Source organism: Cricetulus griseus, chromosome 5 (assembly GCF_003668045.3).
Source record: "Cricetulus griseus strain 17A/GY chromosome 5, alternate assembly CriGri-PICRH-1.0, whole genome shotgun sequence".
Classification (NCBI taxonomy): domain Eukaryota; kingdom Metazoa; phylum Chordata; class Mammalia; order Rodentia; family Cricetidae; genus Cricetulus; species Cricetulus griseus.
Genome location: NC_048598.1, coordinates 16099383 through 16116455, shown reverse-complemented (window position 1 = coordinate 16116455; position 17073 = coordinate 16099383).

The following is a 17073-nucleotide window of genomic DNA, read 5'->3' as shown; positions in this document are numbered from 1 at the left end:
TTTTCCGCCAGGAAAATATACCGCAGCTGTGACTCAATCCTGACTCCAAGTTCACTGACCAGTCAACTTTCAGGACGACCACTGAGGGGTCCCGTTGACCCAGCTTCCCTACGACATAAAAATGTGACTAGAAGTCATTTCCTTTGCTCTCTCACCTCTTCAGAAAAGGAAGGGGGGGGGAAGTCTGAGAATTACAGAGTTGAGCTGAGAAAGCTCCTTATACCTCAACTTTCCCATCTATAAAAATGCTGAGGATGAGGACTGAGAATATAGCTCAGCGGAGGAGCATGTACTTAGCGTGCCCAGGGCCTTGGGCTCCAACCTCAGCTCCAGGCATGGAGGAGGTGAGAATTAAATACTCTAATACAGCCTCATGTGATGGTGTATGTAAGTGATCCCAGCACTCTGGAGACAGAAGCAAGAGAAGCACAATTTTTTGGGCAATGAGCAACACCCTATTTCAAACAAAGAAATTAGAATATTTATTCTAAACCACACAAGATACTGAGAATCATATCTGCTTATGAAATAGCTTCTTAATCAATGTCTGCAGCCATCGCCAACATCATCACCACCATCATTGAAAGGCTTATCATGGTTTTGCTTTCTGGCCTAACTTCTTTCTCTCCTCTGTCCTATAGTCTCACATATCAGTCGCACCCTATGACAAGAGATAAATAGTGTCCCTTAAATTTTTATATGTTGAAGTCCTAACCCAAAATACTTCAAAATGTAGAAATGAGTTGCTGAAGATATAAAGATAAAAGTTAGAGAAGGATAAAAAAGGGGGAGAGACAGAAGCACACACACACAGGGAGAGAGACAGACAGAGGAGAAAGAGAGACACATTTGAAGAGAAAGGCAGAGATCAAAATGACAGGGTTAGTAAGTGTGTCACTGTTTCCTCTTGGTTAGGCATGACCATTGCCATCTCGAATAAATACTTTTGAGATCACTCATCCGGTGAGTGAGCCCTATAACACTCCCTCAAAGAAAGAGGGAAGAGGCTCACCAAGCTCACAGAGTTTATGGCGTTTGTGAGCCTTCATGCAATCCTTAGGATAGCCCAGCAGAGCTATACAAGAGGCTAACAGCTGGCTGTTACTCAGGCAGCTCGCTGTTGACACAGCTCCCTGTGAGTCACCCACATTTCTGTTAGTAACCCCAGTAAGCTCAAGCGTTCACCAAGATAGACTTGGAGGGAATCTTGTCTTTGGTCTATTGGCACCCTCTATTGGGGAGGGTGTGAATAAATAGTTTCTTTACATTTCCCCCAGGGACAGTCACGCAGACTCTCTCTGGCAACCTTTATCAGAACCAGTCTTGTCCACACTGTATCTCCAACTGTAGCATCTAGAAGTATGAAATGGCAAGTATCCCTTAGCCACGTCCTCAGATGTGGTACTTTATACTAAATGAGTCCATGCCAACTGACGCGTGGCTTGGCTTCCCCCATCTCCATGTTCTGATAGTTCTGTATCTCAAACACCTATTCAGCTGCTTGGGTTATCTGCAGTCAGAATAAAGTTGCTCAGGGCTGGAGAGGCCCTGGGTAGCTGTGGTCCAAAAGAGAGGGAAAGAAAGACAGAAAACTGTGATGGTGTAGCACTTGGGAGGCGGAGGCAGGTGAGTTCAAGTGTAATGAGTCCCAGGACACGCAGGGCAACTAAGTGAAACCCTGTCTCAAAAACCCAACCTCCCCAATCTCATTGCTCTCTACATGTGCCCTTGATAAATGGCTCTTACCACACTTTCCAGCTATTTCTATTTTCTTATATTTAAAATATATTTGTATTATATAGATTAAAAATCAGAACCAAATTTTCAAAGTCAATTTTATTTATGTATTATTTATTTACTTATTTATTGTGTGTTTGATGTATGTGTTTGTGTATACATGTGCACTCACATGTGTGCAATGGATGCCAGAAGTCCGTTCCAGGTATCTTCTATGTTTTCTTCTGTTGTTCTTCAGTTTATTATCTATGTGTGTCTGTATGTGTCTGTGTGTGCATGGACATGTGTGTGCAATATGAGTGTTGTAGGTGCCCAAAGAAGCTAGAAAAGGCATATGATCCCCTAAAACTAGAGTTAGAGGATGTTTTGAGCCACTTGGCATGGGTGCCGGGAACTGAACTAGGGTCCCTGGAAGAGCAGCAAGCCCTGTTATCCACTGAGCCGTCTCCAGCACCAACATAGGTTTCCCTTTTGCGCTGAGTTGTTTCCAGTTCAAACACAGTAACTCTCAAGGAACCAGCCAACTTAATTAGGGGATCTGCACCCAATTTTGCTCATTATGGTGTGAAATTCTTCACCCAGAGAGTTTCCATTCTGCCGTGTTTTTCAAAACGCAATGCATGATCCCCAACGGAGCATACTTGGGAATTCGTCTACCCCTACGTGTGATGACAAGTCTTTCTTATGTGAATCTGTGCAAGCTTCCCTTGTAGAAGCTTCTGGCTTGCCTTTGCTTGGAGAAACACTGTGCTCGGAATAATCTCTCCCCATCCACTCTTTGGTCTGGTTGGGCAGATTGGCTCTGAGCTCGTCAAGGAAATGAAGCCATTGCGTTTGGTTGTATAAACAAGACTCACATCCAACCTCCCACGCTCTGTGAAGCACTACTTTGTGCTGTCTTCATTACTCCCAGGACTTCAAATGAAAACCTAAACTCACTGTAAGCCTTCAAGGAGCCTCATCAGTAGGACAAACAGAACCCCCAACAATCCTCAGCTATGTGGCAGACAAAGTTGTCAGTGACTCTGCCCTTGACCCTGCCAGCCTCATTCCTCTCAAGGTTCTACTAGACTGGACCCTGAGTTGTTTCTCACTGGCTGGTTCTTTGCCTCTGCCCAGCTGATGCTCTCTGCTCCTGCATTCCTCTTCCCCTGAGCTCCTCCCACAAAGTCTTCCGTGAGCACTTACCGTGCAGCAGGTAATTATCCTGCTCTAAGATCAGTACTTAGGTATTTGTTTTACCCAAGTGAAAACTGAGTGCAAAAAGATTAAGTGAGTTTTCCAGCAGGTGATGAGCAAACCCAAGTTTGTTGTGAACAGATTTTGCACCAGTTATCTCAAAAAATAATTTTTTAATTAGCAAGTATTAGGTTTCAGGGCTGACAAAATGGCTCAGAGGTTCAAGGCACTTGCTGCTAGGCCTAACAACCTAGTTCCAGTTCAGTCCCTTGTACCTAGATGGTGGGAAGAATTGGCTTTCTTTAAGTTAATTTAATATGCATACATGCTTATTCTACATGCATGCCTATACGTTACATGTGTGCGTGTCACTATGGAAGACAAAGAGGTATCCCTGGCACTGTAGTTCTGGACAGTTGCGAGCCACCATACAAGTAATGGGAATTCAACCTAGTAGCCAGTGCTCTTCACCACTGAGCCATCTGTCCAGCTCTGAGAACTTATTCTTCCCAAAGATTGTCCCAGGATGCCCACAAACCCATCTCATCCACACCTCTATTCCTTTCTGAGACCTGGGGAATTGCTTGAGCCTCATCTATCTGACCCTTGGAAGCCACATACTCTGTGTATGGCCCCCAGCTGTGATTTTTTTTGCCCTGCACACATTTGCACATGGTCTTCTCCAGTCAGTCTGCCAACGTTCAGTTCATTTCAAGGAACCTTTGGAGGGCAGAGGCGAGCCTTTTCTTTGCCACTATAGCCATTACAAGCAAACAAAAGCTTGCAGCTTGATCATTTGAGCAAATGTTCAGCCACCACCACTATTAACAACACGGTAACTCCCTTGCCAGAGCTTCCTGGTGCCTCTTTCATGGGCAATCCCTTTTCCAGATCAAGGACGAGCTTTCTTCTTAGCACAGGAAATTCATAAAGTGTGTAGCCTCGTCTTCTATGTTTGACTTTTTCAGCCAGCTTAATGTCCTTGACATTTTTTATCTCTGTTGTCACACATGTTGATAATTTTGTTCCATTTCATTGCTAAGCAGTCCATACTACGATATACTTCAATTGTTCACCCCTCCTCAGATCTGTGGCTGTAAGGTTGCTTGCACTTTGGGATGGCTCTGAATAATTCTATCATAAATAGTCATGTACTTATCTTTGTGTGGGCATACTTTGCTATTTCTCTTCAATAAATGGTTTTGAGGACGTGTGTTTAGCCCGTGTCTACCTGTACTAGCAACTGCTTGTTATTTTAGTAGCTGTATATTTTTGTTTGCTCAATATGTTCATCTTTCATTTCTTTTTCTTATCTGATCGCATTGGCTAGGACATCCAGTACAAGGCTCAGTAAGAGTGTTCTTGATTTTAGATAGATACCATTGGCAGAGCTGGGCATGTGCTTGGTGGTGTAGACACATGCTTGGCATGTGCCAGGCTCTGGTTTCCTGGCACTACAGGGGTGGGGTCTACAGCTACTTTGCAGGTGTTTGAAAACATATACAGTCACAGGCTGGAGAAGGCCTGTGGTGATACATCACTTATGATCTAATAAAGCTACTGGAGCTCAGAATGCAAAACCAGCCGGGCGTTGGTGGTGCACGCCTTTAATCCCAGCACTCGGGAGGCAGAGGCAGGCAGATCTCTGGGAGTTCGAGGCCAGCCTGGTCTCCAGAGCAAGTGCCAGGATAGCCTCCAAAGCTACACAGAGAAACCCTGTCTCAAAAAACAAAAAAAACAAACAAACAAAAAAAAAAGAATAACAGTCTTTAATCCCAGAACTAGAGAGGTATATAAGGAAGAAGCAAAGTCAGTCTTAGGCATTCAGTCTCCAGCCACATTGAGGAGAGCAAGACAGTCTAGGATTCTGAGGATTGCTGGAGAGCAGTACAGTCTGGAGATGCAATCTGAGGTTTGGTGGATTGCTCCTTCAGTCTGAGCATTGGTAGAGGTAAGAACTCTCTAGTGGATGGCTGCTTTGCTTTTCTGATCTTCAGCTTGAACCCCAATATCTGTCTCTGGGTTGTTATTATTCTTGCTACAAAGGCCCTTTCCTTTTTTCCTTCCTTCTTTCCACTTCAAACATTTCAATTTTATTTTCATAATTTTACTTTTGAGAAAGGACTTGGTTATGCTACCCAGGCTCACCTCCAACTCCTGGGTTCAAGTGACCCTCCAGAGAGCTATCTCTCTCCCCTCCTGGTCATCTGTGCCACACACTCCCACTGCCCTTCTACCTTGCTCTGAGCCCACAACCGTGGGACTATTGAGCCACACACTGAACCGTGTCTAGCTTGTCACAGCAACAAAAAGCTGCCTAACACCCCTAGAGCCCAGACTATCTAGCTGAGTGTATTGCTTGCTCTTGGTTTTATCCTGCCTTTGTCAGGCATGGTGTTGTCAATAGTAATCCAGTGGATGATTGTGTTTGCCACAGATTCCATGTCCTTGCTGGTGGTTTTGACTAATTGTTCTATCAACTGCCAAGAGAAAGATAGTGAAAACCTCTGACAGCAATTTTAACATTGTTTACCTATCTCTTTCTGTTGATTTTTGCTTCCTGTATTTGAAACTCTCTTACTCTAAGCATACACAAATATATCTTTTCTGATTTATTAACCCTCTTATTATTATTGTTAATAACCCACTTTGGTTTTTTTTTTAATCTATTTTTTCTGACATTTGTATGGCTATTTTAGCTTTCTTAAGCTAACTTCTGGTTTGGTGTGTATGTTTATAGGCTCTTGTTTTTCTCTTTGTGTGTTTGTATTTAAGTGGAAGTGTCCTGTAAATAGCTCAGAGTAGAGATGTATTTTCTTCCTGTGATATTATGGAACAGATTTTTGACCTATGTTTCTTGACTCTTTTTGAAACTTAACCTTCATTACCGGCTTGATGAGATTTGGAATCGTCATGGAAACATCTCTGAGCAGATCTGTAAAGGCAGCTCTGCCCTCAGAATGGGAGGCACCATCCCATGAACTGGGGTGTGGGGCATTCCTCTCTGTTTCTTGACTGTGGATGCAACAGGACCAGCTGCAATTGCAGTTTGAGATGTGACAGCAAATGAGGCACAGGTCATCACTCTTCCCTCGTCAACTTCATGACTGAAGAAGATTCATTCTTCATTCAGATTTTAGCAATCTTAATGCACTTTTTAAAGACTGTGTGTGTGTGTGTGTGTGTGTGTGTGTGTGTGTGTGTGTGTGTGTGTGTGTGTGTGTGTGTGAACAAGTGTATATAGATACTCTCAGAGGTCAGAAACGAACACTGGGTCCCCTGGAGCTGGAGTTTGAGTGGTTGTGAACCACCCGGGAGAACAGCAAGCCCTCTTAACCACCGAGCCTCTCTCCAGCACATAATGTACATTTTTAACAGGTTTCCTTGTTAGGGGAAGAACTTGTGCCTTTTTGCTTAAAGGAAGCTATTTACTACTTGCTCTTGGCATATCTGAACTGCCAATGTCACTATTTTGTGCCCAGGGGTCACTATTACGTAAAATAAAGGTAGCCTGAGCACAAACAAGCACAGGGTGCTGAGATGGCTAGTCCAGCAACTAAAGTCCAAATGACCAATGGATGGGTTGAGTACCCAGCTCAGCTTGGCCCTGCCTGGCAAAGGGATTATTCAAGACCAGGCAGGACAGAGCACAGTGGGAAAAGCTTCCATCACGGGACTCAGAACAGGACTGTATGGTATTTAAACTTTTGGGTTATTTCTGGAACTTTCCATTGGTATTTTTAGAGCCTCATTTATTGTCACTGAAAGTGCAGAAAGTGAAACTCCAGCAAGGGGAGACCTTTGCTTTGGTTTGGTTTTCTGCAGCAGACTTTAGCTATAATTCTTTACTTATTGGTGGCTTCCCTAGAAATGCATACATGTAGGTAGGCAAGCAGGCAGGTGGGTAGGTAATTACATACACACACAACACACACACACACACACACACACACACACAGAGAGAGAGAGAGAGAGAGAGAGAGAGAGATCCTTAACTTTTTATATTTTCTTGTAGTTAATATGTATTATTTCCCATAAAATGCAGACATCTTGGGCTGGAGAGCAGCCTCCGCCATTAAGGTTAAGAGTATTTGAGAGTATTTGTTGCTCTGTCATGAAGACCAGAGTTCAGATCCCAGCACTCACAGCAGCCAGCTCCCAAAAGCCTGTAACTTGAGCTCCAAGGACTGTGGCACCCTGCTTTGGCCTCCAGAGGCACCCATGCATACATATGTGTATACCCTCACACGGACACAAACGTAAATGAAAGAAAATGTAACACTCTTGAGACTATATAAATGCACATGTCCCCTCTCTGCCACTTATAACTATTACATGTTTACATCTCTATATATTTTAATTTTTTCAAAACTGTAATTTTCATTTGAGGTCAAAATAATTGCCGGGCATTGGTGGCACACGAGGCAGGTGGATCTCTGTGAGTTCAAGGCCAGCCTGGTCTCCAGAGAGAGTGCCAGGACAGGCTCCAAAGCTACACAGAGAAACCCTGTCTTGAAAAACAAAAAACAAAAAAACAAGTTCAAAAATTCTTATGAAGAACCATAAAGAAAGTAATAAATATCCCTGCATCTATGAAGATCATATTCTTAGTCAAACATGGGTCAGGGCTTTCCAGTAGCCTTTCCGGCTAGCCCATTAAACTATGAATCCACAGATAAATTAACCTTTTTGTGCAGTCAGAACTCTCAGGATTCAGGCACTCCACCCCACTCTACCCCCAACCCTTACCCTCTATGAACATTGCTATATCTGAAGACCAAACCATCCATACCTGAGCTTTCCTGGGACACTTTAGATTCAAGCTACAATGCTCATCATAACTGACTCCCTTCAGACCCCATTGGATCAGGTAGGAGAATACTGTCCCATTTACATAAATTCGGAGTATAGCAACAGGCCTTACCACGTGTACTTCAGTTCCTAGCAGATATATTTCTTCCTTTATAAGTGAAGAATGCAGCCATCCAGTGCCTGTAGCTGCTCTCAGAGTCACCCAAGGAACTGGTCCTCACTTTCAACTCCTGGAGCCTTAGGGGTGGCTTTGCAGTGTATAAATAAGTGGAATGGGGCCACTAGCAAGAAGCCTGAGCATGGGGCAGTGAGATGGCTCGACAGGTAATGAATGGAGCTTGCTGTCATGGCTGACGACCTGAGTTCAATGCCCAGAACCCACATAGTGGAGAGAGAGAACCCACTCCTCTCTCACAAAAGGTATTGACTTATGAGAAGAGAAAGACAAGAAAGTCAGACAACCAGCATGAAAATTCAGCATGGCAGAGCACTTACGGGTCACTGGACACATTGCAGGAAGTAGGTAAGGTCAGCTGGGGAAAGCTTACCGAGTGTCTATGATAGTCACTCCTGAGGACAAGTCCACATTTTGTTCATAATTATATACTCAACACTTGACCATTTGAGTAAATGAGCGGGTAACAACTGGAAAGTAGAAGAAAATTCAAGTGAGGTTGAAGTAATAAAGGCGTTGAAAGACACTCCTGGGGCTGGGAAAATGGCTCAGCAGGTAAGGGTGCTTTTCATGAAGCCTAAGGTCTACATGCAATGAATCCCATGCCCGAATCCTAAAAAAATTGACTCCAGTTTTGTTTTTTTGTTTTTTGTTTTTTAAAGAGAAAGTCAATTATTGTAAAATAGTGGGATGCACCTTGATCTTCCCCCTGGGATCCCACCTCTGCCTCTGTCCCCTGTGCCATCATCACCTTTTTTCCTTTTCTGTCTTCTGCCCTAGGAAACCCACAGCAACTCAGTGATCCAGAGCTCTGCACAGGTGACTGCCACTCGGTCACCATTCATCTGAGGAGCAGAACACTCATAATTATGTTGATCACAAATGAGGATGCTAAAATGCTCACTCCCCTGAGAGAGGCTCTCCAAAGCTCACATCCCATCAAATGCAGATGGCAAACATCAGCTTTTTCCTTGGACATGGAGTCAGAGGAGGGGGCGGGGAAGCAGCAGGGATGAGCACCCATTGCCTGCTCCCATTCAATTTAATCCCAGTGAACAGTGTTGGGAGAGGTGGCCTTCAGAAAGCAGTTGAATCTCGAGTTTCACTCTGGGGAAGGTCCTCTTCCTTCTGCCATATGAGGGTAGAGTTCCTGACCTTCAGAGGACACCACCATCTTGGAAGCAGACAGCCGCCCTCTCCAGACACCTGTGCCCTGATCTCAGACTTCCCAACAGATAAACTTCTGTTCTTCAGAAATGACTCAGACTTGTGAATCCTACCACAGCAGCACAGAACAAACACGGGGCCCAAATAGGACGAAATATAAGCTGTTAAATCTGAGAATAGCAAGGAGAAAGACCAGTTCCACAATTACTCAATTAAAGCAAGCTTTATGTGATACTGGCCAGGAAGGTGGACACTGGCCAGGACCTTATCTGGATTCCAGAAAATGCCCCCAGTTTAGGTCAGTCAAATGCTCACAAAGGCAAACACCCACAAGTCTACCGGGTAAACATACGTCCTGACTTACTCCCTGCCCTTACGGAGCCTGCACTCCCTTGGCCAGTTCCATCTTTATCATGTGGGTTGTCAGGGAACACTCAGATTAGAGTCGATTCTCACATGAAGGTTTTTACAGGCATCGGCTGATTGTCTTAGAAGACAGATCTCAACTAGATCCTGTAGAATGCAGCAGCCTGAGGTGTGTCTGCAGGGCTGCGCCCCTCCCTGAATGCTTTTAATGCAGTCACATTCTCCCGTGTGAAATCAAGTTCCCAGAAGAAAAGCCTCACCTGTGCTAAAAAAAAATTCTACCAGGTTGTTTAGAATGGTCATGATTACAGAGTGTTGGAATATGGCAGAGATTTCCCCACCTTACAATAACCTGGCTACGTGGTGTTTCCACAAAAGTACTTGAAAAATACTTTGATTTGTGACTTTTACTCTCTAATTGTAAAAGACTCATGAAACTGTTGTTGCCGTATTGAAATGTGGCATTTGGGATAACCTAAATCAGTGTTTCTGGGCTGTGGCCACTCGTATTTGGCTTCAGAATAAATTCTTCTTTTATTCCCTTTGAGGGAAGAGTTGTAGGCTGACACAATGGCACACACCTTTAGTCCCAACACTCAGGAGGCAGAGGCAGGTGGATCTCTGAGTTTGAGGCCAGCCTCGTCTACAGAGCAGGTTCCAGGATGGCTGCTCAGCTCTGCAGCATCCTGGGGGTGTGTGGAGCCAACTCAGCTCCATAGCAAAGCATCTCTTCTCTCCATGCATCTGGGCTGTCTAGTCTCTCACACAGCTCCTGGATTTATTTTGGACATCCTCAAAGCCGGTTTCTGCAGGACTCAGCACCAAGTCTATGGTCTCAGTGGTCCAGCATTGGTCTGGTTCTTCGTGACGATAACTGGTACCCACCCTTGTCCCCTCCTAACATGTGCTTAGCTCTTGTCAAAAACACCTTCATCTGGGTCACCAGCACCTCCTACCCTTTGGTATGGGAAGGCCTTAGTCACCTTCCAGGAAAGAAGAACTATGTTGGCATACACCAGTGCCTCTCCCGTGCTGGGCATTGGGCCAGGCCCTGGGCCATGTTGTCCTTTTATCCCCCCAGCAGTTGGGAAAGTCTGATGCAGTCTCCCAGTATTCAGGTGAAAGGCCACGTGCTCCTTTGGTTCAGAGACAAGGACATTGCTCAAGATCACCTGGCTGGAAAAGGGCAGGTTTGAAGCCTGCTCAGTGCAGCCTGAGAGCTTTGATAGCACCACATACCCCAGGCCTCCCAGGGACTGGAGCTATCCACGAGTTCACAGCTAAGCCTGGGCCCCAGCTTCCAGTTACCTTTCCTGCCACTATGTCAGCCCCCTCCTCCCCCTCCTCTCCTCTCCTCCCTCCCTCCTCCCTCCCTCCCTCCAGTCCTCCCCTCTTCCTTCTCTCCCTTTTTGCTTTCCTTCCCTCCTCCCTCCTTCCCTTCCTTCTGTCCCTCTGTTCTTCTCTCTTCCTCTCCCCTTCCCTCTCTTCCCTCCTCCCCACTCTCTCTAGGGTCTCTTGTAGCCCAGACCTTGAACTCACAATGTAGCCAAGGATGACCTTGAACTCCTGATCACCCTGCCTCTATTACCCAAGTGCTAAGATTTCAGACATGTGCCACAGTCAGCTTACAGGGTACTGGGAATGAAGCCCAGGACTTTGTGGGTAGTAGGCCAGCACTCTACCAACTGAGCTACAACCCGAGCCCTGTTTCTTTGATGCTGGGGACTGAACGAACACAAGGCCTTCAACACGCTTAGGCTACAGAGTCTGAGTCCTGCTGAAGGACTTCCCAGAGCTGCTTACCATCATCAGTGTCATGGCTCTGCCATTTCCCTGTCTGGGTCCCTCACTTGCACATCACGATGCCAGTCTGTCCCTGGAGAGAATCAAGCTCTGGGCTTAAAGGCAACTTGGTCACTGACTAGCTTGTGCTATGACCTGGTCCTCATTTCCCCAACCCTCTGTTTTCTCCTATAAAAAGTGCAGTGAGGCAGATCTACCCCTTACAAGCCTCCACAGAAAACCTCCTTTCTCTGCCTGGGTGTCTGGACACATTGTTTAAATCTCTTTGTTTTAAAGCTAAGTCTAAAAGCAACCAAACTGAGATGGTACAACGGCTGCCACAGATGATACTGCTGTGGGAATTTGCATTGTACATAAAACAGGATGTAACAATGTCACTGGGCATTTATGGAAAACGCAGCCGGTAGGCAACAAAGGCTCTGAAAATCAAGACTGCACTTGGAGGCAACTCCCAACAATGCCTCCTTCTGGGAGGGGCCCCAAGACCACCGCTGACAATTTCCTTCAGGCCTCATCAATGTTTTTCGTTGTTTAAAGACACACATTAATTTAGAGTCTCCTCCCATTCTCTTCGTAAATTACAGCATTCAGAAGAAGTGGCAGCTGCTGTAATTAAGACACAGTTAATTGCCCGTCTCCTTAATTGCAATGATAGGATTTTGACAGTTTGGTAAATAAGAATTGTTTGGTTTCCTCTGGCAACTTCAGCCTCAGCCGGCTCTCCCCTGCCAGTGTAGAGCCACCCAGCTCTGGGACAAAGGGTGCAGTCCAACCCAAAAGAACAGGAGGGCTAGCATGTTGTTTCACCTCTAGGCTCCTCTCTCGGCCAGAACCACCCAGCAATGCTTTTTCCACTGCCCCCAGAGGGGGGGGGCTCCACATTTCTCAACCATCACATGAGCCTATCCAATGGAAAGCACAGAAGCAGGATGCTTCCACAGGGCAGCAACCATCATCTTCACTAGAGGAAGCCAGAAAACACACCCAAAGTCAGGGAGCAAAGCCAGAAACTCAGCTCAGCATTTCTGACCCACAGCCTGCCTTTCCCACTGGCTTGAAGAATGTTCCATAGAAGCAGAGAGACTAAGGGGGTCACACAAAGGTGTGTTCGAAGCTATATCAGTTAGTATTTGGTTACTATGATAAAATGTCTGACATAACCAACTTACAGTGGGGAAAAGATCATCTTGGCTCATAGTGTGCAGGTCTCAGCCTATGAGTTGGCCTGTTGCTATGGGGCCTGTAGTGAGACAGCCCATTAGGTCAAGAGTGGGTAAGAATGGAAGCTTTAAGGCAGAGCCTCACCATATGGGGCTGGTGTGGACTTGCTATGTTGACCGACCAGGCTGGCCTCGAACTCACAGAGATCCACCTGCTTCTGCCTCCCCAGTGCTGAGTTCAAAGGCATGCAACACAACATCCTGCCCATGCAGAATTTCTTTTCTGGTCCTATCTATTTGGTGTTCTGTGTATATCTTAAATCTATATGGACATCTGTTTCCCTAGATTTGGGTTTTTCTGATTTTATTAAAAATATTTTCTATGTCTTCTGCATGAAATTATTTTTCTTCTTTAAAATTATATTCATAGATTTTTTTTCTGTTATGGCTTCCCAAAGATCTTCATGCTCCATTCACAGATTTAAAAAAAAAAACCTATTATTTATCTTGACAAAATGATCCAATTCCTATCTCTTCTTCAAGCCCCAATATTATGTCCTACACATGATCTCTTCTACCGGACTTATTAAAATGTTCACTTCCAGCATCATTTCAATTTGTTGGGCTGTTTTTGTCTTTCGTGTTTCTATGTCCTTATTGAATTCTACTTTCATATCCCAAATTCACTTCTGACTTTCATTCAGCTGTTCATATTCTCTTGGAATTTATTCAAGAGTTTATTCTTCTCTTTAATATATTTGAACATATTTATAATTGTATTATAAATTTGTAGTTGTCCTTTCCAGAGAATGAGTGAAGTCCTGAGCAAATGTATATTGTTGACCTGGACACAGTCCTGTCAAAGACCAAGACCAGGCTCCACACTGGCAAAGCCTTCCTCTGGTCTAAGAGCAAGTCTTGGTGGCAGTGTAAGCTAGCACAAGGATTAACAAACGATTGACCTGTGCATGCAAAGGCCAGGCTTCCTCCTCCAGCCTGCAGAGACCTACAGAGAGATGAGCTAACTCCTCCCTCAGTGCTGACGTTCCCAGCTGGCACAGAGCTGTACAACCCACCTAACCCCAGCTCTTCTGTACTTCTATGTGTATGCCCTTTCTTCATTCCCTCAATGCGCCAGTCAGGTTTCAGACCCAAGTCCTGTGGGACAAAGTAGTCCTTTTTCTGTTTTGTTTTTAAAATATTTTCTATTTTTTATGAGTGTCTCAACTGCATCTATGTATGTTATGTGCACCTCATGCCTGCCTGGTGCAGGAGGAGGCCAGAAGAGGACACCAGATGTCCTGAAACTGGAGTTCCATACAGTTGTAAGCTGTCCTGTAGGTGATGGGAACTGGACCCAGGTCCTCTGTAAGACAAGCAAGTGCTCTTAACTTCTGAGCCATCTCTCCAGCCCCTGTATATAATTGTCCTCCTTATTTCTCTATCTAGAGCTTTATTTCAGGGGCTTTCACTGGGGCTATAGGAGTGATAATTTTTGGAGAAGACATATTGTCCTGATATTCTTGTTACTGGTATTTGTGTGCTGGGGTTCTGCCCATCCGGGGTTAACTTACTGGTTAGGTGTGTTACTAATCCAGGTCACCTTTCTTCTTCAGTAGAAGTGTTTGCAGAGTTCAAAGGCTAGTCTGTAGTGGAGGTAAAGTGACACCAGCCTCTATCAGCAGCCCTCCCCTGAAAGTCAAGTCCTGACACTACCCAGCAGTAAGCAGAGCACAGCGGTTGATGACAACACCATCATTCTTTACAATTCCTTGTTTTAGAAGACTCATTGGTTCATGAAACAAAAAAAGCAGAAATGAAAGTGGAGGGAGATTGATTGGGGACGGAGAATGTTGGGAGGGAGACTGTTGGAGGTGGTAGACTAATGGCAGAGAGGCTGATGGGGGGGAGACTGATGGGGGAGGGAGGGGGATGATGGGGGAGGGGGGCTGATGGGGGAGGGGGCTGATGGGGGAGGGAGACTGATGGGGGAGGGAGGGGGGCTGATGGGGGAGGGGGGCTGATGGGGGAGAGGGGCTGATGGGGGAGTGGGGATGATGGTGAGGGGGGCTGATGTGGGGAGGGGAGGGGGCTGATGCTGATGGGGGAGGGGGGGCCTGATGGGAGGGGGCTGATGGGGGAGGGGGGATGGGGGGGAGACTGATGGGGAGGGAGGGGGGCTGATGGGGGGGGGCTGATGGGGGAGGGAGACTGATGGGGAGGGGCTGATGGGGGGGGGGCTGATGGGGGGAGGGGGACTGATGGGGGAGGGAGGGATGATGGGGGCAGGGGGATGATGGGCGAGGGGACTGATGGGGGAGGGAGACTGATGGGGGAGGGACTGATGGGGGAGGGAGGGGGGCTGATGGGGGAGGGGGGATGATGGGCAAGGGGGACTGATGGGGAGGGAGGCTGATGGGGGAGGGAAGGGGACTGATGGGGGAGGGAGACTGATGGGGGAGGGGGCTGATGGGGAGGGGGGCTGATGGGGGGGGGGCTGATGGGACGGGGCTGGGGGAGGGGCTGATGGGGGAGGGAGGCTGATGGGGAGGGAATGGGGGAGGGGGGGGACTGATGGGAGGGGAGGAGGGGAGAGGGGATGGGGGACTGATGGGGGAGGGAGACTGATGGGGGGAGGGGTGATGGGGGAGGGGGCTGATGGGGGAGGGGGGATGATGGGCGAGGGAGGGGGGATGATGGGGGGGGGATGATGGGGGAGGGAAGGGATGAGAGGGTGGGGTGTAATGTGCTCAGAATGCACCACATACATATATGAAACTCAGCTAATAAATTCACTCTAAACAATGAGCGAATAGAGGGGGCCTGGGGAAGTAGTTCAGTGGCACAGCGTGTGCTGACATGTGGGCACTGGTTTGGACTCCAGCATGCAAAAACACGTTATGTAATGTGGCAAAATATTAAGACTGGTCAAAGTAGGTCAAAGGTGCTTGTGTGTTCATCATACTTGTCAATGTATTCTTTCAGCTTTTCTGTGAGTTTGACATTTTCTCATGACTATGACAAATGCCTGGTAAGGACAACTGAGGGAGAGTTTGTCTTGGCACGTGATTTGAGGAGATACAATCCATCGTGGCAAGAAGGCTTGGTGACAAGAGGGACAGGCTACTGGGCACATTCCTGCCAATGATCTGGAAGGAGAGAGAGATGGTTGCTGTGCGCAGACGGTTTTCTCCACTGTTCATTTTTATTCAGCCTGGGACCCTACCCTATGACATGGTGTCACTCACATTCAGTTAAAGCTCTCTGGGAACACCCCAACCAACATGCCCAGGGGTGAGTCTCCTAGGAGACTCCAAATTCAATTGAGATGACAGTGAAGATTAGTGTCAGGGCAATTGTCACTTTTCCTCTTCAGATTCTCAAGTTTGGAAGCATAATCATTAAAAGACTCCTTCCCAGTGTCTGGTGGGGGCAGCTTCTCTTCATTAATGCCTCATTTCTCCCGGGATGTTAAGAAATCTCAGAGACTTTCCTCATTTGCATAGAACCTCTAAATATTCCCTTAAGCTGACAGGATGGCTCAGTGGGCAAAGGCACTCACCACCAAGCTCAAGCTCAAAGATCTGAGTTCGATCCCTGGGACCCACAAAAGGTAAAAAGAGAGCAGGGACTCCTGTAAAATGTCCTCTGACCTCCACATACAGGCTGCAGGCCCCTCTTCCCCACTAAGTAAATGGGGGGGGGCGTTTAAAAACAGCATGTGTTCTCACAATTCAGGTAATATAGGAAAACAGTGGAACATTGAAGTAATGCACAATCTTCAACCCAGAGAGACTAGTAGGGATATTTGTAATCATTAATTAAATCAGGGCTAATATTGGGGGAACATGTGGTGTCTTGGTGCCCCATTAGTCAGAATTCATTCTAAGATGGGGTAACTGTCATCTACAAATATCCCTTTATTCACCAACTTTGGAAACTCAGCCTGCCAGCCATGGCTGGTTGCCTGCCAGCCCTGGGATCTCCTCTTTGACTTCTCTACCTGCCTCTGGAGGAGCCTGTAGTCCCAGGTAGAGGAGCCCAGTGCAGAACACAGTGCACCCAAGGTCCTACCTTCAGCACAACATCCCCATGTCTGCTGAGTGTGTGTGTGTTGATCTTTTGGTCTTGTTAATCCACAATTTCCCTGGGCAAGAACACCAGAGTTAGGGGTTTATGGTCCCACCTTCAGGCAGCCCACATCTAAGTCTTGTCAACAGAAGTTCAAGGTCATCCTCAGCTACATAGTGACCTCAAGACCAGCCTGAGATATATGAGACCCTGTGTCAACTAATGGAAAAGAAAGGTTGATATACTTGAGTTAAAATGCAAATTACAACTGGACTTACAAGTCAAACTGATTTGGATTCAAATCCTAGATCCATGACTTCCCAATTGTATGATTTCTGGTTAAGTTCTTTGCTTCTCTTAGTTCTTATTCCAAATGGGGTTGCTTGACTCTCTGGGTCATGGCAGAGACGGGGATGGTTAGGTGTCAGGTAACCGAAAAACCGAAGTTGCTTCTCCCAAGTGAGACTCAGCGCACCACTTCCGCTCCCCTGGGCCCAATGTTGTTTTGTCCTCATGTTTACATTTTTCATGTTTGTCTGCTTTCAACAAAATGCCACGTCACCAAGATTCTGGTATTAGATTGTGTTGTGGTGATATGGGTTA